Source organism: Chroicocephalus ridibundus, chromosome 1 (genome assembly GCF_963924245.1).
Source record: "Chroicocephalus ridibundus chromosome 1, bChrRid1.1, whole genome shotgun sequence".
NCBI classification, from domain to species: Eukaryota; Metazoa; Chordata; class Aves; order Charadriiformes; family Laridae; genus Chroicocephalus; species Chroicocephalus ridibundus.
In genome coordinates, this window is record NC_086284.1 from 57656235 (window position 1) to 57683609 (window position 27375).

At 40.1% G+C, this 27375-nt stretch overlaps 1 protein-coding gene across 9 annotated transcripts in view; it reads left to right on the forward strand.

The window, feature by feature from the left end:
• The window catches only part of GPC5 (glypican 5), a 738578-nt gene that overhangs the window by 513526 nt on the left and 197677 nt on the right, over nt 1-27375 (forward strand). Inside the window, exon 7 of one of the 9 annotated variants that reach the window (XM_063336302.1) lies at nt 13906-13929. The exons of the other annotated variants lie outside the window; for them this stretch is intronic. The gene's annotated coding sequence lies outside the window, so the exon portion shown is untranslated. Of the gene's footprint in view, nt 1-13905; nt 13930-27375 lie in introns of those variants that run through there. 9 annotated transcript variants of the gene reach the window in all.

A 27375-nucleotide genomic window follows, 5' to 3' on the forward strand; every position in this document is an offset into this window, starting at 1 on the left:
AGGTTCCTGTCTACAATGCAGTTCTTATTTAATCCCTACATAGGTTAAAATTCCATGGCCTTTAATGAGAATTTCTGTTTGACTATTATTAAATGACTTTTCCCTAGTAGAAAGATTCCTGTACTAGAAAACAAAACAAAAGAAAGGGTAAGGTTGAAGGGGAAGAGAAATAAGGGAGACGTTGTGCTGGGAGTATGCTATAGACCACCCAACCAGGATGAGGAGATAGATTAAGTATTCTATAAGCAGCTGGCTGAAGTCTCGCAATCGCCAGCCCTTGTTCTGGTTGGAGACTTCAACCTGCCAGGTATCTGCTGGAAATATAACACGACAGAGAGCAAGCAGGCTAGGAGGTTCCTCGAGTGCATGGAAGATAACTTACTGACACAACTGGTAGGTGAGCCTACCAGGGGAAGTGCCTTGCTAGACCTACTGCTCACAAACAGAGAAGGACTAGTGGGAGATGTGGTGGTCGGAGGTCGTCTTGGGTTTAGTGATCATGAAATGGTCAAGTTTTCAATTCGTAGCGATGTAAGGAGTGGGGTTAGCAAAACCTCCACCTTGGACTTCCGGAGGGCAGACTTTGACTTGTTCAGGACACTGGTTGAGACAGTCCCATGGGAGATAGTCCTGAAGGGCAAAGGGGTCCAGGAAGGCTGGATGCTCTTCAAGAAGGAAATCTTAAAGGCCCAGGAGCAGGCTGTCCCCAAGTGTCGTAAGTCTAAAGGGCGGGGAAAATGCCCAGTATGGATGAATAAGGAACTTCTGATGGGACTTTGGAATAAAAGGAGGGTTTACCACCTTTGGAAGAAGGGACAGGCAACTCAGGAGGAGTAAAGAGATCTTGTTAGGCTATACAGAGAGGAAATTAGGAAGGTAAAAACCCAGCTGGAGCTCAACTTGGCCACTAACATTAAGGACAACAAAAAAAGCTTTTATAAATACATCAACAAAAAGAAAGCCAGGGAGAATCTCCATCCCTTACTGGATGTGGGGGGGAAAGTTGCAACCAAGGATGAGGAGAAGGCTGAGATACTGAATACCTTCTTTGCCTCCGTCTTCAATAGTCAGACCAGCTACCCCCAGGGTGTTCAGCCTCCTGAGCTGGAAGATAAGGATGGAGAGCAGAACAACCGACCCATAATCCAGGAGGAAGTAGTCAATGATCTGCTTCTGCACCTAGACACACATAAGTCTATGGGGCTCAATGGGATTCACCCAAGAGTACTGAGGGAGCTGGCGGGAGAGCTCACCAAGCCTCTCTCCATCATTTATCAACAATCTTGATCAACAGGGGAGGTACCAGATGACTGGAGGGTGGCTAATGTGACGCTCATCTACAAGAAGGGTCGGAAGGAGGATCCGGGGAACTACAGGCCTGTCAGCCTGACCTCGGTACCAGGAAAGAACATGGAGAGGATCATCTTGAGTGAGCTCTCATGGCAAGTGCAGGGCGGCCAAACGATCAGGGCCAGCCAGCATGGGTTTAGGAAAGGGAGGTCCTGGTTAACCAACCTGATCTCTTTCTATGACCGTGTGACCTGCCCTCTGGATGCAGGGAAGGCTGTGGACGTTGTCTATCTGGACTTTGATAAGGCTTTTGACACTGTCCCCCACGGCATTCTCCTTGAGAAGCTGGCGAATCATGGCATAGACAAGTGTACTCTTTGCTGGGTTAAAAACTGGCTGGATGGCCGTGCCCAGAGAGTTGTGATTAATGGGATGAAATCCTCTTGGCGGCCGGTCACCAGTGGTGTCCCTCAGGGCTCAGTTTTGGGGCCAGTTTTCTTTAATATCTTTATCAATGATCTGGATGAGGGGATTGAGTGCACCCTCAGTAAGTTTGCAGCTGACACCAAACTAGGTGGGACAGTTGATCTGCTTGAGGGTAGGAAGGCTCTACAGAGGGACCTGGACAGGCTGGATCAATGGGCCAAGGCCAACTGTATGAGGTTTAATAAGGCCAAGTGTCGGGTCTTGCCTTTCGGTCAAAACAACCCCAAGCAACGCTACAGGCTTGGGGAAGAGTGTCTGGAAAGCTGCCCAGCAGAAAAGGACCTGGGGGTGCTGGTGGACGGCCAGCTTACCATGAGCCAGCAGTGTGCCCAGGTGGCCAAGAAGGCCAACAGCATTCTGGCTTGTATCAGGAATAGCGTGGCCAGCAGGAGCAGGGAAGTGATCGTGCCTCTGTACTCGGCACTGGGGAGGCCTCACCTCGAGCACTGTGTTCAGTTCTGGGCCCCACTGTACAAGAGGGACATTGAAGTGCTGGAGCGTGCCCAGAGGAAAGCTACCAGGCTGGTGAGGGGTCTGGAGACCAGGTCATATGAGGAGAGGCTGAGGGAGCTGGGCATGTGTAGCTTGGAGAAGAGGAGGCTGAGGGGAGACCTCATTGCCCTCTACAACTACCTGAAAGGAGGCTGTAGAGAGGTGGGTGTTGGCCTCTTCTCCCAAGTCCCAAGTGAATGATGACAGGATCAGAGGAAATGGTCTGAAGTTGTGGCAGGGGAAGTTTAGATTAGCTATTAGGAAGAATTACTTTACAGAAAGAGTGGTCAGGCACTGGAATAGGCTGCCCAGGGAGGTGGTTGAGTCACCATCCCTAGAGGTGTTTAAGAAAGGTCTGGACGTGGCACTTGAGGGCATGCTTTGAAGGGCAGAGATTGTAGGTTGTTTGGTTGGACTCAATGATCTCAAAGGTCCTTTCCAACCATGAAGATTCTATGATTCTATGAAAAAAAACAAAAACACCTCCCCCCCACACATCCCAAAAAAACAAGTCCCTCCCACTGTAAGAGAAGATCAGGTTCCTCTACCTGAGGAACCTGAACATAGATAAGTCTGTAGGACCTAACAATATTTTACAGTTGAACTCAATGATCTTAAGGTTCTTTTCCAACATAAATGACTCTATGATTCTATAAGATGCCTCCCAGAGTCCTGAGGGAATTGGCTGATATATGTGCCAAGCCACTCTCCGTCATATTTGAAAGGTCATGGCAATCAGGTGAAGTCCCTGGTGACTGGAAAATGGGAAACATTGTACACATTTTTAAAAAGGGTAGAAAAGGGAATCCTGGGAACTACTAATCTGTCAACCTCACCTCTGTGCCTGGGAAGATCATGGAACAGATCCTCCTGGAAGATATGCTAAGGCATATGGAGGACAGGGAGGTTACTTGAGACAGACAGCATGGTTTCATAGAATCATAGAATGGTTTGAGTTGGAAGGGTCCTTTAAAGGTCATCTAGTCCAAACCCCCTGCAATGAGCAGGGACATCTTCAAGTAGATCAGGTTGCACAGAGCCCCATTTAACCTGACCTTGAATGTTTCCAGGGATGGGGCATCTACATCTCTCTGGGCAACCTGTTCCAGTGTACCAACTGCTCACCAAGGGCAATCCTTGCCTAAACAACCTAGTGGCCTTTATGATGGAGCAACTACACAAGTGGACAAGGGAAAAGCTACTGATGTCATCTATCTGGAGTTCTTTTAGACCTTTGACATGGTCCTATACAACATCCTTTCTCTAAATTGGAGAAATATGGACTTGATGTACCCTCAGCAAGTTTGCAAACACCAAGCTGTGTGTTGCAGTTGACATACCTGAGGGACAGGATGCCATTTAGTGGGATCTGGACAAGCTGGAGAAGTGGGTCCACGCAAATGTCATGAGGTTCAACAAGGCCAAGTGCAGGGTCCTGCACCTGGGTCGGACAACCTCCGCTATTAATACAGGCTGGGGGATGAAGGGATTGAGAGCAGCCCCACATAAAAGGACTTGGGAGTACTGTTGGATGAAAAAATGGACATGAGCTGGCAATGTGCACTCGAAGCCCAGAAGGCCAACTGTATCCTGGGCTGCATGGAAAGAAGTATGGCCAGCAGGTTGAGGGAGGTGATTCTGTCCCCCTACTCCTCTCTCATGAGACCCCACCTGGAGTACTGTGTCTGTCTCTGGAGTCCTCACTACAGGAAAGACATGGACCTGTTGGAGCAGGTCTAGATGAGAGCCACAAAAACAATCAGAGGGCTGCAACATGTGTTTCTTCACATCTATGAAGAAAGGATGTGAGAGTTGCAGTTGTTTAGCCTGGAGAAGAGAAGGCTCTAGGGAGAACTTACTGTGGCCTTTCAGTAGTTAAAAGGGGCTTATAAGAAAGATGGTGAGAAACATTTTAATAGGGCCTGTAGCAACAGAACAAGGGGTAAAGGTTTTAAACTAAAAGAGGGTAGATTCACTGGAACAGGCTGCCTAGAGAAGTTGTGAATTCTTCATTCCTGGAAACATTTAAGGTCAGATTGGATGGGGCACTGAGCAAGCTGATCTAGTGGAAGATGTCCCTGCTCATCGCAGGGGGGTTGGACTAGATGACCTTTGAAGGTCCCTTCCAATCCAAACCATTCTATGATTCTAAGAAAGCAGAAAATTCACAAAGAGAAAAAAAAATAATTCTTTTGATTCTATGCTTCTATTAAAAAAAACCCAACATCTGAACATGGGCCTAGGCCCTGCTTGAGCAGAAAGATTGGGCCAGGTGACCTCCAGAGGTCCCTTTCAACCTCAACTGTTCTGTGATTCTGTGATTCTATGAGCTCGATTTCTGCAAATCCACATATACAGTTCACATTTGTCTATTCAGGGAATAAAAATAAATATCAAACCTTATAATTCAGACTGACACCAAGGGTTTGTCATGGGCACTCCACACACTTGAACCTGCTGATGATAGTAATATTTCAATTCCTGCTCCCATCTTGTTCTTTCTGCACCAAGGTGACACGAATATGACTCAACAAGACAACAATGCAATTCTACATGAAGGCACCTCATTTTATATACATGACCAATGTGGTCATTTAGGGCTAGCTTCTTCTCCAGATTATAAATATCTATGCAACTCAGCCTAAAGTTGTAGGCTGAGTTGAAGTTGTAGGCTCAGCTCTAGGCTGAGCAGAAGTAGAAGTTATTTGGTTGATCCTAAAGTAGGCACCTAGATTTTGTCAGCTGAACACCATCGAGGCTGCATTCAACTTCCTGGGTAAATCTCCATTTACTGTAATGGAAGATTAGACATCTAGTTCCCATGAAACCCTTGTACATATATTCTTAAACAAGGCTGTTGAAAATATGGGACTGAATTACCCCTGTAGGCTGTAGAGACAATAGGAATATATGAAAAACCAAATCTGCTTTATTCTAAACAGGGTATCTGTGAAAAGTCAGGAAAATGCAGCTCAAAACTGCATTCTGTATTCTCTGTAGGGAACCAGTCCAGGTACAAACATCCTCTCTGAAAATCTATGAAGCTGAATGGCTGTCATTTGATACTTAGACAGAAAGTCATGTAACCAGTAATCTAGAAGTAAGCATATACTGTACAAAAAATACTTGCTAATGCTTGAAGCACAATACTATTACCAGACAAAGAAAAATCAAGCAAGCAAACAAAACACCTGCAGTGTCTGATAACCATACAATTTCTGAAATAAAAACACCTTAGGATAAATATTTAAAACACAAATAATTTTTCAAGCTGTTGTTCAGAGGACACAATGTATCAAACCTTGTTAAGAATTAAAGAAAGTAAAATCTGAAAGTAATTTACATGTGTTATTGTTGCTAGATGCTAACAACAGGGACATTATCTTTTCTTTCACCGTAATTTGTTTGATGCTATTTCTGCTTTTTGCTTTTAAAGTGTCTCTTCTAAAGTAAGTACTCATCACTTTAAGGCTATTTGCTGTAAACAAGGCCAAATCTAGAAATAGGGCTTTGCAAGATTTTCCTTAATATTTGAAAATCTCTCCTCCTTGTATCAGCCAAAGAAATTTCTATGTTTGTCTTTATACTGACCAAACCATTTTCATCTTTCCTATATGAGTGTTTCTTCATGCATTCCTTCCTGCTGTTTTCTTCCTTCCCTCATGGTCTCCCTCAGGTCAGTGCCCTAAGCACTTCAGGATTCTTCACTTTTCACGTGTGCAATTTTCTTTTTCTTATGATTTTGGTGACTTGCATCTGATACATGCTGTGTAACCTGGAAATCAGTGCCCATTTATTCCTACCTCAAATATGTCCTAGTTCTCACCAAGGAATTGATGTTAGATGTGGAGACAAAGGCAGGAAAGTTAAGAGGAATAAATGTATAGAAATGAAAATTACCACTAACACAGAAATAAAACTTAAAAAGTGCAATGCACTAAAATTCAGTTTTCTCTAGAAAACTGAATTATATCTTACTGAGTATTCTGAAACAACTGACATTTGAAACCAAAAGCAGTTTGAATATAGTTATTTTGAAATCTGGAGTATTATCACATGTCTGAAGAATAGCAAATGCTTGAGAAGTTGGGATAAGCAAGCAAGGGAATCTCACTAGGGTGTCCTGTATCAGATTTAGATTACATTGGGAAGAAAAGAATAATCAAAGACCTGGGGAAAAAAAAAAGATAAAATACTGCATTGATTTACAAATATAAATAATGCCAGAATAATCTAATATCTTTCTTTTTTATATCAGCTGGTATATCAGCTCTCCAGAACAAAAAAAAAAATACAGTAAACTTTATCATCTGGATTTGAGCAATACATTTTATTGGTGCCACATGAGATTTCATATCTCAAGGTGGAAAAATGGGGATTAACTCAAGTATTATAAAGTTGGTGAAGAGCAGACAAAATGAGTCATAGCAACTGGTGCACCAGGAGAAATACAGAGCTGGAAAGTTAACAGTGTGGTTTCTTAGGGTTACCCTTGGGACTAACCTTACTTAATATTTTCAGAATAATTTAAACACAAGACAGAGGAAAACTCTGGAGAAATTCACTATTGGCTAGGTTGGAAGTACCTTTTATACATAAGACAATGGCAATATCACTGTCTTTGAGAACTAGAGCAGTGACAATGTCCTGAAACTTAATGATGTTGAACACAGAACTAAGACATATCTACAAGGAAGATGTTCTACTATAAACTTACGCTTTGTCAGTTGGAAATTAAAAAATCAGACAAAGATTTGTTATGACGATTAATCTGAGACATATGACCTATGTGATGCATCTGATGAAAATCAAAGTGCAAGTTATTAGATAAAGAGTTTGTATTAAAAACTTGAGTACTGTGGTACAAGGCATTATGGTCATAAGACATCATCTAGAGTCCTGTGCGTACTTCTGGTCATTCACATTCAAAAAAGGTTAATTTAAGAAGGAACAGATGCAAAAATGGCTCTTAACACAATCAGGAGAATGAAGAGCATTTTATTTTATAAGAGGAGAGTTAAAAAATTTAATTTACTTAGCCTACCAAAATTAAGGTTAGGAGAAGAGATATAGTTACATTACAAAGACATCGGGGGAGTAAACACTGGGGAGAGAAGAATATGTTAAGCTAAAGGATGGTGTTGAATGAGAATGAGCATTTGTCACTGGTCATGAATAAATTTAGTCTGGAATTTTAGGACATGGTTTGTCAGTGGTGTGTAAGCAAAATTCCAGTATATCCTTACAACAGAAGCAATAGGAACTGGAAATCCAATTCATTGTCATGTAAGGCCTGACAAATTTTTGATGGGGGTACCTGTAACATAAAGGGACTGGATTCAGCAATCCATGATATCATTTAAAGTCCTATGAACACGATAAGCATACAGAAAAATTACCCCTTTCTATTAAACTTTATGTGATATTTCATTAGAAGTATAGCATAATAAATATTGATGTTAATAGTACCACAATGATTTCATCACAATTCAGATACTGGAAGAAAAAATCTTTGCTGAGTGTAAAGTGTTTTGAACCAAATAATGACCATTTTAACCTTTTATAAAAGCTTCTTTGATTTCTTATTCTAAGAAGACAGTAAACCTTAATATTTATTTTATAATATTCCAGTATGTCTGCAGTTCTTGCCCCGTCAGCACTCAAATTAACGTGGATTATACTAAAATGCCTTACTGTTTACAGGAATCAAACTATTCAGAGTGAAGGGTTAATTTTTAAATAACTAAAATTATTGTCATGAGCTGTGTAAATTTATTTTCCAAGATGAACTGCCAAGGCTGTTCTTTGGAGGCTACATAGAAAACTATATTGTTAGTAAACTGAATGAAAAAATAATTACATGTATACTATACTGTGGAAAAATAACCTGGTACTCATTACTCTGTAGGCTGAGGAAATTGGGAAGGATAAATGAATGTGTTAAATAAGATATTATTTAGCGGAAAAGAATGTATTCACCTATTCAAAGCAAATCTATGCTGATATTAAAGCCATTTGAAGTCAAATTGTTCTGGAAAAATTGCTTTAACTAAATTTTTTTCATTATGGAAACTGTACATTTCTAGGTGATTTTTTCTGTTTCTTTGCTTCCTTGCTTAAAGGGATAGCTTAATTTTGTATTAAAAAGGAAAAAAAAAAGAGGGGGGAAGGGGAGAGGGTCAGTTATTTGCTTTTATCAAAACAAAATTACCTGTTTGTCGTGATGAAGGGTTTATTTAAAATCACACCAAACTCATTAGATCCCTTATTGCTTGACATTCATGAAAGCCGATTCATCCTATCTAACTTTTGACACTTAAGTGACCACCTATTACAGGTGCTCAGTCTCCTTCTGTGTTATCCTTATTTGACAAAAAGACAATTAAGCTTTCTTAAAGTTGGAATTGCCTTACTAATCCCCTCCTTTGCCAATTAAGTGGCAAAAAAACAAATGGAAAAAACTCAGACTTTAGGCACTGATTCAGCAGAATGCTTAATTACATCCCTAAATGCTTTACCAAGTAAGGTCCAGATGCCTGAAGTTATTTAGAATTCTAAATGCCCTTGAAATCCCTGGGAATTGCACAGTCACCTTCCTTTATGGAGCCCTGCCTTATGACAGATCTTGCAAAGAGATAAAATACTTTAACATTGGGCTGAAGTGCTTTAGAGTTATGCGCAGATCTATAAAGCTCCTTAACATAGATGGGTTAAGAGAGCTGCTGAATGAAAAATCTTTTGCATAGAAAACGAAGGCTGCAAGTACAACAATTAAGGTTTTGTTTTGTTAGGATTTTTTTATTTGTTTCAGGTTTTTTTATGTTGGTTTTGTTCTGGTTTTGGTTTTGGTGTTTTCCTTTTTAGTCAATATGCTTTTAAGAATGCATCCTAATATACTTTTTAGAATATACTTTAAAATAAAAAGTACAATGCTCGCTAAACCTACTTGGAAATCAAGAGACTAGGAATCTGTTACCCAATCACAATTTAACTAGCTAATTTCACACCCAGAAAGCATAACACAAGTAAGAATACCATTTCTAACATCAGTTTAGAGGTGTGTGCTCATGGCACGTGTAGGAAAGGTGATAGCTGGAAGAAGTTGGCTTTTATCAGATGCAATGTTATTTTTAATTACATCTGAGAAATAGAAATTTAGCCGTTTCTAAGAACTGGTGAGTCATAGGAAAAAAACCTCAAAGTGGTAATTAAATAAGATACTAAACTAACCCAGCTTCCAAGGGTTGAAAACAGGCATAATTACATACTAAATATATGGAAACCCTGAAAGTAAAACTTCCTATAAAAGACCATCGTGAAAGCTGATCAAACAGTAAACAGAGTACGTCTAAATAATGATGTAATGGAACAAAAGATGTATTACTGATAGGGTATGTGATACCTCAGCAGTACCTTAGTAAAGAAAATATTCATCAATCAGCTAGCTATTCAATATTTTGGTCAGGCTTTTGTCCCAAAATAAATATTTTTCCCTTAATAGCTGAAAAGCCGCATTATATCCACAGGTAGTAGACTAAGAACAGAACGGTTTTACAGTACAAGCTGGCAAGGTGAAATACGTGCCACAGCTTCGTATAATGTCTGTGAACAGTGGACATATTTTCATGGGAGCAAGATACATATTCCTCTGCAAAATAGCAGTGAAGTGGAAAAACATGAGACTGCTGATGTCAGATCAGACATATCTATTTTTACAGATAGGAATAGAATTAATCTGTCTTAATTTAGGTATCCAAAAATTAGATGTCAAATTCTGAGTCCTCAAACATAACTTTATTTGCTCAGTAGCAATACAGCCATTTCCAGAACAAATTTCATTCCAAGGTGTGTCAGATCAACAATCTATTGCAGATTCTTTTCCATTGATTGTAGAATCATTGAATCATAGAATTGTCTAGGTTGGAAGGGACCTTTCAGATCTTCTAGCCCAACCATCAACCTAACTGACAAAAAAGCATCACTAAACTATATCTCTAAGCACCATGTCTACCCGTTTTTTAAAAACATCCAGGGATGGTGCCTCAACTACTTCCCTGGGCAGCCTGTTCCAATGCTTAATAACCCGCTCTGTGTAAAAATTTTTCCTAATATCCAGTCTAAACCTCTCCTGCTGCAACTTGAGTCCATTTCCTCTTATCACGTGTTACTTGTGAGAAGATACTGACCCCCACTGCTCTACAACCTCCTTTCAGGTAATTACAGAATCATAGAATCATAGAATGGTTTGGGTTGGAAGGGACTTCGAGGATCACCTAGTTCTAATTCCCCTGCCATGGGCAGGGACATCTCCCATTAGACCAGGCTGCTCAGAGCCCCATCCAGCCTTGTCTTGAACACTTCCAGCGATGGGGCATCCACAACTTCCCTGGGCAACCTGTTCCAGTGCTTCACCACCCTTACAGTAAAGAATGTCTTCCTAATATCTAATCTAAATCTCCCCTCTTTCAGTTTAAAAACATTACCCCTCGTCCTATCACTATGCTCCCTGATAAAGAGTCCCTCCCCATCTTTCCTGTAGGCCCACTTTAGGTTCTGGAAGGCCACTATAAGGTCTCCTCGGAGCCTTCTCTTCTCCAGGCTGAACAAAACAACCCCAACTCTCTCAGCCTGTCCTCATAGCAGAGGTGCTCCAGTCTTCTGATCATCTTCGTGGCCCTCCTCTGGACCCATTCCAACAGGTCCATGTCCTTCTTGTGCTGAGGACTCCAGAGCTGGAGGCAGTGCTCCAGGTGGGATCTCACTAGAACAGAGTAGAGGGGTAGAACCACCTCCCCTGCCCTGCTGGCCATGCTTCTTTTGATGCAGCCCAGGATGTGGTTGGCTTTCTGGGCTGCAAGCGCATTGCCTGCTCATGTTGAGCTTCTCGTCTACCAGCACCCCCAAGTCCTTCTCCTCAGGGATGCTCTCAAGCCATTCTCCACCCAACCTGTATTTGTGCCTGGGATTGCCATAGCCCAGGTGCAGGATCTTGCACTTGGCCTGGTTGGGCTTCATGAGGTTCGCACAGGCCCACCTCTCCAGTCTGTCAAGGTCCCTCTGGATGGCATCCCTTCCCTCCAGTGTGTCGACGATGTCACACAGCTTGTTGTCATCAGCAAATTTGCTGAAGGTGCACTCAATCTCACTGTCCATGTCGCCGGCACAGATATTAAACAGCACTGGTCCCAGTACTGACCCCTGAGGAATGCCACTCATCACTGGTTTCCACAATAAGAGAGCAATAAGGTCTCCCCTGAGCCTCCTTTTCTCCAGGCTAAACGACCCAGTTCCCTCTGCTGCTCCTCAGAGACCTCACAAGCTTTGTTGCTCTTCTCTGTACCTGCTCCAGCACTTCAATGTCTTTTTTGTAGTGAGGGGCACAAAACTGGACACAGTACTCAAGGTGGCACCTCACCAGTACTGAGTACAGTGGGAAAATCATTTCCCTAGTCCTACTCACCACACTGTTCCTGAGACAGGCCAGGATGCTGTTGGCCTTCTTGGCCACCTGGACACACTGCCAGCTCATATTCAGTTGGCAGTCAACCAACACCTTTAGGTCCTTTTTTGCCAGGCAGCTCTCCAGCGACTCTTCCCCAAGCCTGTAGCATTTCATGGGGTTGTTGTGACCCAAGTGCAGGACCTGGCACTTGGCCTTGTTGAACCTCATACCATTGGCCTCAGCCCATCGATCCAGCTTGTCCAGATCCCTCTGCAGAGCCTTTCTACCCTCAAGCAGGTCGACACTCCCACCCAACTTGGTGTCATCTGCAAACTTACTGAGGGTGCACTCAATCCCCTCATCCAGATCATTGATAAAGATGTTAAAGAAACTGGCCCCAGTACAGAGCCCTGAGGAACACCGCTTGTAAACAGCCAGAAACTGGATTTAACCCCATTCATCACCAGTCTCTGGGCCCAGCCCTCCAGCCAGTTTTTAACCCAGCTAAGAGTACTCCTGCCCAAGCCATGGTCAGTCAGTTTCTCCATGAGGATACTGTGAAAAGGGGTCACTGTTAATTTGTTCAGGCGAATATCTAATTTCTAGATATCTAATACCTGCTAAATTCCTAATAGATAAAAATGTAATTCTTCCTTTAAAAACCACAAACTTGAAATACAGAAGAAAATAACAAAAAACTGTATTGCAAGTGTGATTTCTTACGTTTCTTTTCCTTAATAAAGACCTTGTCTTATCAGTCTGGCAACACAGATCCTTGGATCAAATGCAACGAAAGATTTTGAGAAGTAAGAGTACTGGCAGCTATACCAAAGGGTCCACCTGATTAAATGCTTTCTCTTCTTTCTATTAGAAGTCATATTGTGCTACAAACACTACAGATAATCAGCTATGTTGCATTAATATCACACAGTTATATTGAAAGTGTTTTTATTTGGAATTAACCTCTAAAGAAAGATGAAAATATCTGACATTGACTTCCTTTATACTCAAGAAAATGTTGTTCTCTGTTTCAAGTTGTGGAAACTCTTGATGAGCTGTAAATAAGGTTACACAATTATCACTTCATGCTGTAGAGTGTTGCTTGAAATGGCAACTAAAAAGGGAGTCCGCAAGGAAATTTATAAGGATAGTCTTACCAGGAAGGCTGGGACTTAGAGTCTTTGGTTCAGTTCCAGGTTCTGATGTAGCCTTAACCGTGTGGTCTTTGGCAACATCTGTAGAAATAGAGATGATACTTTCTTGTCTCTACGGGATTTTGTAATAATAAATGGACTAATGTTTCTGAAACATGGAAATACTGCATTGATGGTGGTCATGCAAAGTACTAAATAGAATGATGTCAGTTTGTTAGAAAATGATTCATGTCTAATAAAAATAAATACACAAAACTCAGGAAGTAAAAAATTCAAAATGTTTTGTGTATGGTCTGAAGAATACAGACAATATAGATGGAGTTAATTTGGTTTTACATTATTGTCACAGAGTCTATAGTTATTACAATCTCCTTTTATGTCTACTACAGAGAAAAAGAGCTGCCTTTGTTTTGTATAACGATGATGTTAACAATCAAGCTCCTGAACTGATCTAACTATTTTAGCACAGGAATAGAAACTTGGTATTTCTTTAAAGGGGTAAAACCAAAGGATCCTGATGAGAATTAAAATGTTTCTTCACATTATACATACATTAAGCACAAAACTTTGGCGGGATACTTCTTAGGACTGAACTGAGAAGGGTGAATATTTTGTGCAAAAAACATATCTCTGAGCCACATTTTCAGTAAATATATACTCCTAACATAATGATGCTCGTTGTACTTTTCAAGTAAAGTTGTTCCTTTCCCGTGACAAACACCTGAACAGCACAGAGGGAAATCACCCCATGTTTCTGTAAAAGCAAAAATACCAAACTTCTCACAAAGAAAATACAGGCAATTTTCTTTTCCATGACCATCAGAAACAATGAAGCCTATTTCCTACAATTCTGTGTCTTGTGGTTGATTGCAGTTTCTGATTGAAGTTTCCAGTGTTGGCTGAAGTATTTATAAGGTGTCTCTGGCTGTGTCTAGATGACATCTGGTCCGGCAGCCAGGAGGGCTTGCAAGACTGCAGATCTGGGTTCCTCATCTGCCTCTGTCAGGGCTATTTCACTTCTTCACTCTGTTATCCACACAGATGAAATCTTATTACACATCCCAAGGAGCTTCCATCATGAATGACCGGGGAATCAGAATTCCAGGGGTATATTCCAGGATGCAACAAAGATCAACTGAGATATATCCTAAAGTGTGAACTCATGAATAAGGTATTTGTGCATGCCTCAGCTTCTCTATCAGACCCGTCAGCTGTAGGCTCCTCCTCCTCTCTCCATTTGCTACTTTCACAAAACATGTAAGCGATACCTTTTTTAAAACTTTTTCAACATTTTTTTTTGTTGAAGCTAAGATCGGATTAAAAATTTACTAGGGACAACACAATTAAAAGCATTGTACACACACACACATGTACAACATAACTGCATGAACCTAGTTTCTGTATGACACCAGTTTGGTGTCATTCACCAAAGCTGGATGGTGAATGAAAAAAAGACTACATATCACTGTGATCAAATACTTGCCTTCCTTATACTACTAACACTGACATTTGTGCGTGGAAAACTCCACATATAGGTCTAAAAATCTTCTGTAACCAAAAAACTCCATGTAACTCCACCCAGAAGACTGGTCATACAACTAAGCAATACAAAGAAATGGAGTTCAATGGAACATGCAAATTCACTTATGTTACTGTATGAGAAAAGTATGGGTACATAGTTATTCATGGCAGAGAAAGTTCCTGCAGGAAGTGTTCAGTCTAGAGACAGATTTTAATTATGCTTATTTAAAAATAATAAACTCAAAAAATCATCTGTGAAATGGTTCAGGTTAAATTCTTCACTGTCTCATTGATAGATAAAATTGGTTTCAGGCTTTGTAACACAAAGACTACAAAATTACAGATGCTTATGATATCAACTGTAGTGGTGGAGAGCATATTATAGATATTTACTCCATTTCACTATTTATTACTTAGATGTAGATCTTTGTATTTAAAAGGACAGCTGTGATTTCTAAATCAAATACTCAGATAAAGTGGAGTGAATGCTTCTGGGAAAGACAAGTGCTAGAGTAATGCAACTCCATGCAAAATGGATGGAGCGTTTACAAGTAGATGTTGACGTTATTGAAACTATAGGAGTTTCGTATATTTGTCATAGAGGCTTACCAATGAGACAAGAATTTCCTGCTGGTTTATAATTTCCTAGAAGGAGTATTCCTTGTGTCAATACAGGACTTTTATTTGTTTATTTATTTGGCAAGAATTCTCAAAAAGATAAACAAACAAAATCATACCAAATAAAATGGGAGCCTTCCTCACCATTGTACTCCAACTCTAGAAATTATTCACGATAAAATCTTGTAAATGGTTGGGGGCAAAAGAAGATTAGCTTTCTGAGAAGGTGCAGATCTGGAGTTCCACATACAAATTCTGCTTGTTCGTCTCTAGTCCTGATATTTAACTCTCTCTCTGGTAAATGTAGTTAGGTTTTATTAGATCAAAGGGAGATTTTGACGGGAGATGTGAGACTACAACCAGAATTTGGTCCACATAATTTAAAGCAGAATATAAAGTGGAAGAATAATTTAAGAGTTCAAAAGTGAGATGTGAAAAATATTCTTCATTCTCCTAATCGAACAAAGATTACCAAATTCTTATTAATTTTTGTGGAAAGCAAGGCAGTGAAATGCTTAACACATCGAACGTTGTGCTAAAATGCATTGACACTGTTTGTAATATTAAGGTTGCTCTTTCTGCTTAGGGGAACAAGAGTTAAAGTCTGTGTCAGGAAAGATGTTTTATTTCTCCTCAGAAAACCATTAAAGTCCATTCCTCACAAACGAAGAAAGTGAAAACAGAAAGAAAATTTAGAAATTCCCATGAAAATAAGGAAAATATTTCTTTATCTGGACTGGGCGTTACATTGTCACAGCCCAGTTCTCACCAAATTTTTGTGGAGTTAAGCTTGAGAAAATGACAGGAAATGTGTTTGTATAGATCACAATGGATTAATTTCTCTCAAAGGGCAGTACGAACGCTGAGTTAGGGAAAGCATGGTAAATTGAAATCCTAATTGATTTGATAGAAAGCCCCTATTATGATATTCTTTGTTGCTAAGAATAGGAAGAATGTGCCAAACCCATATATTTTAGGGGAAACTTCTCCACCTAGAATTATAATCTGTGACTGACCAGCTTCTTTTGCTTTGTTTTCTTAATGAATTCACACAATCTGTGTGGTACTAAGACCAAGTATAGTTAAGCCTCAATAAATTCCAATGCAGTTCATGGGATATGATTTTTTTGGCCGTGTTAATGGCTCCTCCAACAAAAGTTATAAATGATTCTAGCTTTTTTTTAACAATTCTGTCAGTGATACTCATGTCTGCAAATAAATCCCTCTGTAGTATTCCCTTTCTGTAATATTCCCCTCAATATTTTTGTTTAGACACACCTATTGATAGTGAGTGGAAAGCATGTTGAAGATTTTTTTTAAGACTGATCTCAGAAAGAGATGATATTTTGGATCAAATCTTCAATCACAAATATATACATTAAAGTTCTATACATGCCCCATCCATAAACAGTTCCACAGGCAGGTATTATCACCACCTAAAAATCCATAGCTCTTTTTAGAAAGGACCATAAACTGAAACTGAACCATAAATAAAGCTTTCATTTAGGTTACAAGAATCTAGGAATAGACTCAGTGCAGGCCTGTACAGATGTTATCTAAATTTGAAAACAAACTCATTACTTCTTCGCTTTGCTTCAGAATCTAGGGAGAGATTAACCTGTCAGATTAAGATGTGCAAATTTACATGTCTATAAGTACACTGGGTGCCTAAATCAACAGAGGTCTACAGTTTGGTGCAGTAGCTTCAATTTAGGCATCTAGTTCCATTTGAGATACCCTAAGGTAACCTCTTAGATCTCAGGTTGACCTAAGGTAACCTCCAGTCCTCACCTCAGAAAGGCTCAGATTCCCCCATAGGTCCTTATCAAACCTCTAAGCCTCATGTGAATGTCTTGAAAACCCACAGACATCTCAGTTATTATATTTAGCCAACAGCCATTGATGTAGAACAGGAATATGACACCTGGGGAAACTGTCCACAACTAACTTTAGGGTCTGAATCAGCAGTTTTTCCACTCAAATGCCTTGCATGTTGTGTATGCTGAGAATGCCTAATGAAGATTGTCTGGATGAGGTTCCACAAAAAGTTACAGTTCCTGCTTTTTTTTTCCATAAAGGTGGTCAGAGGATCTGATGTTGCTCCTCTTTTATATAGCACCCTAGTGGTCAGAGTAATAAGAAAGAGAAAATGAGAGCTTCCTGCTTCAGCACTGTCTTCACTATGCAGAAACTTGCATGCCCTGACCTCCAATTGATGGTGAGGCACTCCTCATCCATCCTCTTTAAGATATAACACAGAATGAAACAAAGAGATACAATATTGCAGTTAGGGAGATAATCTGTCACCTATTCCAGATATGGCAATTTATATTGATAATAATGAATAAGTAAAACACCCTTTCTACATTTCATAGAATCATAGAATCATAGAATCTTCACGGTTGGAAGGGACATTTGAGATGATCGAGTCCAACCATACATACACACACACACACAAAAAAACCCAAAAAACAAACAAACAAACAAACAAAAAACCCCAACAACCTACAATCTCTGCCCTTCAAAGCATGCCCTCAAGTGCCACATCTAGACATTTCTTAAATACCTTTAGGGATGGTCACTCAACCACCTCCCTGGGCAGCCTATTCCAGTGCCTGACCACTCTTTCAGTAAAGTAATTCTTCCTAATATCTAATCTAAACCTCCCCTGCCACAGCTTCAGACCATTTCCTCTGGTCCTGTCATTATTCACTTGTAAGAAGAGGCCAACACCCACCTCTCTCCAGCCTCCTTTCAGGTAGTTGTAGAGGGCAATGATGTCTCCCCTCAGCCTCCTCTTCTCCAAGATAAACATGCCCAGCTCCCTCAGCCTCTCCTCATATGACCTGGTCTCCAGACCCCTCACCAGCCTGGTAGCTCTCCTCTGGGCACGCTCCAGCACTTCAATGTCCCTCTTGTACAGCGGGGCCCAGAACTGAACACAGTACTCGAGGTGAGGCCTCACCAGTGCCGAGTACAGAGGCCCCATCACTTCCCTGCTCCTGCTGGCCACGCTATTCCTGATACAAGCCAGAATGCTGTTGGCCTTCTTGGCCACCTGGGCACACTGCTGACTCATGGTAAGCTGTCTGTCCACCAGCACCCCCAGGTCCTTTTCTGCTGGGCAGCTTTCCAGCCACTCTTCCCCAAGCCTGTAGCGTTGCTTGGGGTTGTTTTGACCGAAAGGCAGGACCCAGCACCTGGCCTTATTAAACCTCATACAGTTGGCCTTGGCCCATCGATCCAGCCTGTCCAGGTCCCTCTGTAGAGCCTTCCTACCCTCAAGCAGATCAACACTCCCACCTAGTTTGGTGTCGTCTGCAAACTTACTGAGGGTGCACTCAATCCCCTCATCCAGATCATTGATAAAGATATTAAACAAAACTGTCCCCAAAACTGAGCCCTGAGGGACACCACTGGTGACCGGCCGCCAAGAGGATTTCACCCCATTAATCACAACTCTCTGGGCACGGCCACCCAGCCAGTTTTTAACCCAGTGAAGAGTACACTTGTCTATGCCATGATTCGCCAGCTTCTCCAGGAGAATGCCGTGGGGGACAGTGTCGAAGGCCTTATCAAAGTCCAGATAGACAACGTCCACTGCCTTCCCCGCATCCAGCAGGTGGGTCACATGGTCACAGAAAGAGATCAGGTTGGTTAAGCAGGACCTCCCTTTCCTAATCCTATGCTGGCTGGCCCCGATTTCATGGCTTGCCATGAGAGCTCACTCAAGATGATCCTCTCCATGTTCTTTCCTGGTACCGAGGTCAGGCTGACAGGCCTGTAGTTCCCCGGATCCTCCTTCCGACCCTTCTTGTAGATGAGCGTCACATTAGCCACCCTCCAGTCATCTGGTACCTCCCCTGTTGACCAAGATTGTTGATAAATGATGGAGAGAGGCTTGGTGAGCTCTCCCGCCAGCTCCCTCAGTACTCTTGGGTGAATCCCATTCAGCCCCATAGACTTATGTGTGTCTAGGTGCAGAAGCAGATCATTGACTACTTCCTCCTGGATTATGGGTCGGTTGTTCTGCTCTCCATCCCTATCTTCCAGCTCAGGAGGCTGAACACCCTGGGGATAGCTGGTCTGACTATTGAAGATGGAGGCAAAGAAGGCATTCAGTATCTCAGCCTTCTCCTCATCCTTGGTTGCAACTTTCCCCCCCACATCCAGTAAGGGATGGAGATTCTCCCTGGCTTTCTTTTTGTTGATGTATTTATAAAAGCTTTTTTTGTTGTCCTTCATGTTAGTGGCCAAGTTGAGCTCCACCTGGGCTTTTGCCTTCCTAATTTTCTCTCTGTATAACCTAACGAGATCTCTGTACTCCTCCTGAGTTGCCTGTCCCCTCTTCCAAAGGTGGTAAACCTTCCTTTTTTCCTTAAGTCCCATCAAGAGCTCTTTGTTCATCCAGGCCGGCCATTTAACAGCCTGCTCCTGGGCCTTTAAGATTTCATTTCTTTTTGAAAGAAGATGCCCACAGAAGATGCTGCAGGAAACTATATGTTACTGATGTGTATTAGGTATTCTTAAGAGAGAGAGGCAGAATAACGTGTAAGTTCATATTCATTGACCAAATTTATAGTGTAGGTATCCCATCAAAGTCAGCTACCTGAAGTTCTTTTTGCAGTCAATAGGAAGAAATAGGTTGGCCTAAGGCACAATTCATCTCGTGATAAAATAGATATTTACAAATAGATGACAACAGATAAGTCATCCCCACAAAGATCCCATCCATCTAATTTTAGAAATCTGAGTTAGGAAAATATAACCTCCCTCTGGAAACTGTCAAGGGAAGCCTTTAGGCTGATTGTGCAAGGAATGTAAAAACTTGATGTAATAATTGCCTTCTTTAGGTCCCTAAAATCAAGGCAAAAGTTAGGTAGTATTCCACTCCCTGTTGCTGCATCTTAATGGAACACATTTAGATGGAAAATAAATATTGAGACTTTTAAATTGGGACAGCTCAGGGCATGTTCAGAAACATAACTCCAAGTTTCTTAGAAAATTCAGTGAAACAGGAAGGTATTTAGTCAGTGGAGAGTTTTTCATGTGAGAAAGGTTTTGGATATTATTTTGGACGTTAGTTTTGGACTCAATTCTTTCTAATGCTTTTATTAGCGATCACCTTACTCTCTCAACACACTACAGAGGGAGTTTACTGTCTAATGCAAGATTCTAGACTCTATCCCAGTGGCTGACTGCCTAAAATATGAGATGTTGATTTTAGGTATTGATGTCCTTGACTGGCTGTATTTCCAATATCAAGAGACTGATAGGAAAAATCTCAGTCACTGAGGCAAAAAATATGAGACTATTACATGCGGGTGAAAAAAGAAGGCTCATATAAAGTACAGGTTTAACTATATTTTTTATTATCACAGTACATAGGGTGTTTTGTCCTCTGAAGATATGAATAAGGTTGTCAGTTTCTTTGTCTGGCAGTCACTCATGGGTTTGATAGCAGAAAAGTGACTGTTTATATATAGGTCCTTTTGGATGGTTTCTTGAAAGGCTCAGTTGCTTGTAAGGCTACCAAGACTTGCAATAAATTAGTTTCCATGCCAGTATGTTTCTATGATAGTATGCCTTATATGTATACACTTGTACAATAAGCTGAACCCTACATAATTTCTCTGCCTATTGGGTTTTAATAACCATTATGAACTGAAGGTACAGTACAGATTTGAGGCTGTTATTGCCACAGGTTGGCTATTTCTGTAATACAGTGTGCCATATGGAGGAGTTAATGATCAATTAATATTTACTTTGCTATGTGTTTTGCCACCTCCCACCCACTTGTAGATTACTAAAACAAGTCTTGACTTGCATCATTTTTTTCTACAAATAGTGCATCTTATTTTCCAAAATGCCCACTGCAGTCTTACAGAAGTGAGGAAGAGTCCATTTCCCCACCTCACAAGTGTATTAATGTAATAGATGGGACTCCTTTTGGTTTTGGATCATGCTTGCAATTTTTCTTCTCCAGGTAATTTTGCAGTGAGGAGGTTCTTCGTAGTAGCTGATCTCTTCTGTAAAGGGTCCTAGACATTAGAGCCATTCATTTTTCTCTTAATTCTCAGTTTGGAGCACCGACTTGATAAATTAATTTTGCCTAGTTGTTGGCCAGTAATTCCTTGTGTATCCTTGAGGATATATTCTTTGTGGTGGCAAGAATGAAAACTGCAAGCTTCCAAAACAGTCAGACTTAAACATCTGTCCAAGTAACAGAGGAAATTATCCATCTCCTCTTGTTTCTACTAGTTCTGGGTAAATTCCTGAGATGAATTTTCCCTCTAACACCTGGAGTGCATTTGTAACATTAGATATGGCTCTGTTCCAACAGTACAACTACATCATCTTAGAGAAGTTCATGCAGCTAAATGTAACTGCTTCTGATAATAAAAAATGCCTCCACATTTTTATTGGAACCATTTGTGCATACAACATTCAACTTTGTTGATGTTCAGATTAACTATACCATTATTTAGAGCCTTGGAAATGTTTCCTTTCACACTGTGTAATAACCTTTTGGTTGATTTGGCCCCAATGGAAGATTTAGCCCAAAGTGTATACTTCGAAAAGATAACATCTGTGCCTGTAAAAACCTTGCAGAATAACTTTGAGAAAAGGCAATTAAATAATGTAGAACATTTGTGACTATGTAAACTCCACGAGGGATTCCTGATAGAATCAGGACCTTTGTGATATAACATTAATGGCAATATACAGTCTTCAACCAGCAGTTTCAGAAAAGACTCAGAGTATGAGTCTCAGTGAAGAGGAAACATTTTAAAGGAGCATTCATCCAAACAATATGAATGTTAAAATAATGCTTAGTTAGAGAAATAAGGAATAATTTAATTATCATAGTAGGAAGACAGATTATTATTCATCTTCACAAAAATGATGACTTATAAAGAACAACATACCCTCCTGACAAACCAATTCATGAGTGGGTGTCTAACTTATTAAGACACTGATTCATGCCTTTTAAAATATGGAGAAAATTTGAAAATGTATTAGCTTTTAAGCTTATTTCACATAATTACAGAACATATGAAATTAAAATTCATATTAAGAAATGAAATAGCTGACTGTTTTTGTCTCATGTGGAATTTACACTGGTACTCAATACTAAGAGTTAAATCTTAGTATATCACAAAGAACTTTGACACCATCATTTAACATGACATTTATATAAAATGTGGCTTTTTAGAGCTATTGTCCAATCTAGTAGTTCCTTTATCCTAATTTAGATTTCAACATGTGAGAAATAAATTCCAGTCCAAATGAAACAGGCTCAGGCAGAATCCTCTGTGAAGCACAGTTTTATTCACTTCCTTGCAAGAGCGGGTGACCTAGCAAGTAGGCACACTTTCAGTTCTTGAAACACACCTTTTTATTTCCTAATCCTGGTTGAATTTTTCCCTCCCCTGTTTCCCATTGGTTGGGTATACTCCAGGGTTCACATCCTGTCCGAGGCACCTAAAATTATTCCCAGATGTCTTGCCTCTGTTTACTTCTCTGTATGCTACACCTAAAGGGATTGTCTGACTAGTTTATTTCTTTCCTTTTTGGTAAAAAAATTGCTCAATGTCATTAGTCCTGGTTAAATGTTTGACTGCCCTTCTAGACGCTAATCCAGTATGAATCAGTTTGTCCTTTTGTCTGTGTGATAAGAGATGTTCTACAAGCCTTTGTTGGAGCCTCTTTGTCTTAGTCATTCCCTTATCATGTCACCTCTGATGGCAACGACTTTTCTCCTCTGTGAAAGCAATACCTGCCTTTCTTACAAACAGAAGAGATTCTGAGATGGCAATGCCTACTACTCAAGATCTCAGTCTTGCAACATTTTACACACGTATACCTATATGCTTCAAGCATATAACTATTCATGTTGCACAAATGTGCGTATATTGGATCAAGACTTGAATCAATACAGTGAGCCAGATTAGGGAAGGGAAGGGAAGGGAAGGGAAGGGAAGGGAAGGGAAGGGAAGGGAAGGGAAGGGAAGGGAAGGGAAGGGAAGGGAAGGGAAGGGAAGGGAAGGGAAGGGAAGGGAAGGGAAGGGAAGGGAAGGGAAGGGAGACAAGCTGAAACTCCTTGTTTCAGTAAAGGTGAGATTTTGAAGTAACATGGAGACCTGATTCTCCTGATTTTTAGCAAGGATACCTGGTTCACTAGAACAACAAAGGAGAAGTTTTGCTCTTCCATTCCTCTCTCCTCCTTTTTGTTTTCTCATTTGATCACATTATGACCTGATCTAATTCCCTAAAACTATTCCAGAAGTTTCCTCCAATTTTAGTTAAATCAGCTCAATGAAGGGTCTGACAAGGGCCTATGAAAGACAAAAGAAGGAAAAATATTGCTTGGCAGGAAACAAGGTGGACAGAGCTGAATGGGAGAAGGAAGGATGAGGATCAGAGAAAAGGAAGGATCTGGGTTCAAGAAGGAGGAACAGGGCTTCTTCTTTTGGCATTGATAACCCAGGTATCTGGGGATCAGATGCACATGAAATGACAGACTACACTTGTCTCAACCTATTTTGTGGAACTTAGTCTTCAATGGAAAAGCGGAAAGAGAGAAAGATTTTTTACAACTCATTGAGGAAATGTTAATTAATCACTACATTACAGGAGATGTTATCTAATCTAACAGAGAAATATCCCTAAGCAAGCGAAATAATGCTTACTTTAATTAAGAAGAATAAGCAAACTGTCTCCTGGATAAGGAGGAAATAAAAGTTTCAGGAAGAAAGATTAAATTTGTCTGGACCCTTGGAGGGTGTTGAAAGGGAGATTGGTTACCACAATTCAGCAAGAAAATCTAATCTATAGTTAATGCAAAGTGTGCAGAAAGAGGGAATACCTCAAAGACATGAAAAGTGGCAGGAAGTCAGATGGATAAGGAAGAAACAGAGTGTACGCAGGACAGTTTTATTGCTTTTCCATTTTTAATTTATGTCTTCCGTATATATTTGTAACACTGATATATTTTAGTTGTTGTGGATAATTACTTTTCTTTATATTTGATATTCATTTAGTTTGAATTAGGAATAATTTTACTGTAATTACATAACAGCATTTCTAATGTAAGAATCTGACAAATCTATAAATGATGTTTCTTGGACATTTTACCAAGTAACTGAAGTATAGGTTACTTAAACAAGTAACTTTATCAAGACACAAGTAATTTTATCCAGTAGAGTTTCTGCAGAACTCAGAGAGTCCTTGAAGGGTACTGCCCCATTTTGCTTGTATTGACCAGTTGAATACCTGCCATTATACAAATCTGGAGGGTCAGAAAACCAGCAATAACTAAGAAAACAGGGTGGCATGTAGGGAGATGTTGTGCTGCACATTTGAAATCAAAGGGTCCTCCAGCAGTTTACTACAGACTCTATTATAAATAGAACATAAAATATGGAAATACTAGGATGAAGATTGATATGCAGGAACAGATTTTCATTCAGCTTAATGCTCAATATTCATTACACCACAGCTTAGAGGCTGTCTTGACCTCTGAAGAGAGATCTTCCAATTCTCAGGCATCTGACCTCCTGATTTTGTTATGAAAGCCTATAAATTGTACCAAATTCCCAAGAACAGCACTCCACCCATTGTGAGAGAAGCCAACAACCTTAAGATCATTATTCTTTTTCATTAACTACAGCAAGATATATTCACACAGGACTTTATTACATGGATACATGCACTGTATGTGAATTACAGGATATCTAAAGCGTGCCTTTTACTTCCTGAAACCTTTTTCTGTTACAAGTATCGCATGATATTCAAGATCTGTTCAAGGGATCAGGCCAATAGTATCTCAAAGTTCCAGGCTGAAAACCAGGGCTGATATTTCCACAGTTCTGGCGCTCAGAAATGTTTCAAAAAGAGAAATAATTTATGCTGGGTATAAAATTCTCAGACATTCTGGAATTAACACCTAGTGGAGCTGGGAGTCGTCACAAACCCTGCCATCCCTTCCTGAAAATGAGAGGCACCTGCCTCCCACCATGACTTCTCCAGTGTAAAAGTATGTTTGTCTGCTGATTTTGGGGCAAAACAGAACCAGAAGCATTCAAAACGAAGCAGCATGTGTGTTCTCTTTAAAGACAGAACGAGAGAACGTGTCTGTGAACAACACATTTGTGACAGATGTTAGTGCCATTGTTTAGAATAGTATTGGACACACTCTGATACAAAGAAAAATAATATAAAATAGGATTTTCTACAGTATAAAAAAAATGCTGTCGTTATACTGCTCAATAAATATTTTTTTTTAATAATCAGTGGCCCCATGTTTAAAACTTAAGATAATGAAAATTAGTTTATTATTCACAAAAAAACCCTTAAGATAATGAAAATTAGCTTATTATTCACAAGATTTCCTTCAAGCTCTAAACCCAGTCTAAAGAAACACTTGCAATACCCTCTGACAATTCTGTATCCAACAGTTGCTTGTAAAATCTATTTTACACATGTAAAGAAATTAACGATACTTTCAGGGAATTTTTAGGAGAAACTAACATCTGTGGTTAGGATTATAGTTTGATTTCACAGAGGGAAACAGGTTAAAACTAAAAACATTTCCACCTGTTAGGGAAGTAGTGGTATGTTTATTTTTATTCCTTTTATTCTTTAATCTTTTTATTTTATTTATATCCTGATAAAATTCTTCACCAATTAGGATGCCTACACTGCACCAAGAGCCAATGTTTTTAGAAGTTATAGGTAAGCCCAGTATATTAAAAAGAAATTTAAGTTACATCATCGAAAAAATTGCTTCTTTCTTGGTAGTCAAACCTTGCATCAGTGGATACCTGAATTGTCTAGAACTCTGTTCAGAAGCTGCAAAGGCAAGTTTATCCTCTTTTGTAATTTCACAATTCAGCTAACTTTTTCTTAGCATTTTGTAAAATATTATACTTTGGTGGGTTGTAAGTTTGGTTTGTTTTTTTGGTTTTTTTTTGGTTGCGGGTTTTTTTTGTTTGGTTGGTTTGGTTTTTTTTCCAAGCTGTGGCTCACTTCAGATAAATTTCTTAAATATTTAACTTTTATTTTGATCTAAAAATGTTACATAATATTTTTACTGCTTCTTAAAGTGGCCAAAACCAAAAAGGAAGAATGACTCTGTGTTCTTGGCTTGACTCTTGGACTGTTTATCCTTTTTATTCTAAACAGTCCCTTGATAAAAAACAGAAACAACTGAAAGCACCAGGAATTGACCACAGTGCTGCATTTTTCTGGATGAGTTGTTTAAATATTATGTTACTAAGCCTGTGTTTCCACAGCAGCCTAAACCACTGTAAATACTGCCTGCTGCAGTCCCATCCTCTGCTGCATCTCTCATTCATGTGTTCCACCTCCTTTCTTGATCTGGCTTTGGGGTTTACAGGGTCCTTCATTCACCTGTTCTATGCTCAATGCCACAAAAAGTCACTGTTCGACTCTGGAGGAACCAATGATAACTGAATAGAGCACAGAGAAAGATGTATCAACACACAATTGAGATTTGAGTTAGTGCAAAATTAGAACAGCTGGCAGCTATGGACTCAGGCTCTTACTTCCTGATTTTTCTCCTCTCCCTTTGAAATTTTTTATTTTATGGGGATCTAAATTCAGCCAAAAAGGGCAATCTTCTGTGTCATTATAGAGAATTATCTGAATCTCTCCAAACTGCAGTAAGAATTTAGCCTAGGTTTTCCTCTTGCCACTGACTACTTTTAGTATATTTTATCATCTAAAAGAATCATGATTTCACTTCTTCATCCACTAAGTTTTCAAAAGAGAAGGGTTATGCCTTGTGCTGAACTCTGTGCTGTCAGATTTGCTAAACCTATTCAGAGCATGCTAAGTGGATTATGTCCCTTCAGAGACTTAGATATCTGCCCATACTTTGGGCCTGAACATCATCGCAGCTTGCATGAGAGCACCTCTCTTCTCAGGCATTATGGAGTTTATTTACTTAAATGCTTGATGCTCAGTTTTGCTGCCAAATGAAATTGGCACTGGTCGGACATAATCTCCTCCAGGACTACATGAAACCAGACAGTAAATTTTGGGAGTATCTCTCTGTCTTAGGTACCTAATTCAGCCTAAGTATCCAAATCTTCCCTATGCTTTCTCAAAGCAAACAAACAATGGTCCTGGATTTGGGACGGTCTGCTGTTGCTGCTCAAGAGACCCTTTGGAGTGAGAGCCATCTGCTGTGTGAATGCTTTGCACTGTCCTGCTCTGCACTCTGGATGAAAGCGTTGGTCTAAACCAGTTGATCCTTTGCTTTCATGAGTCATCTAGGGAGTTTAGGGGGGGAAATTGTAGCAGAGATTATAGCAAATTACTTCATTAAAAAACTTTATTAAAGGC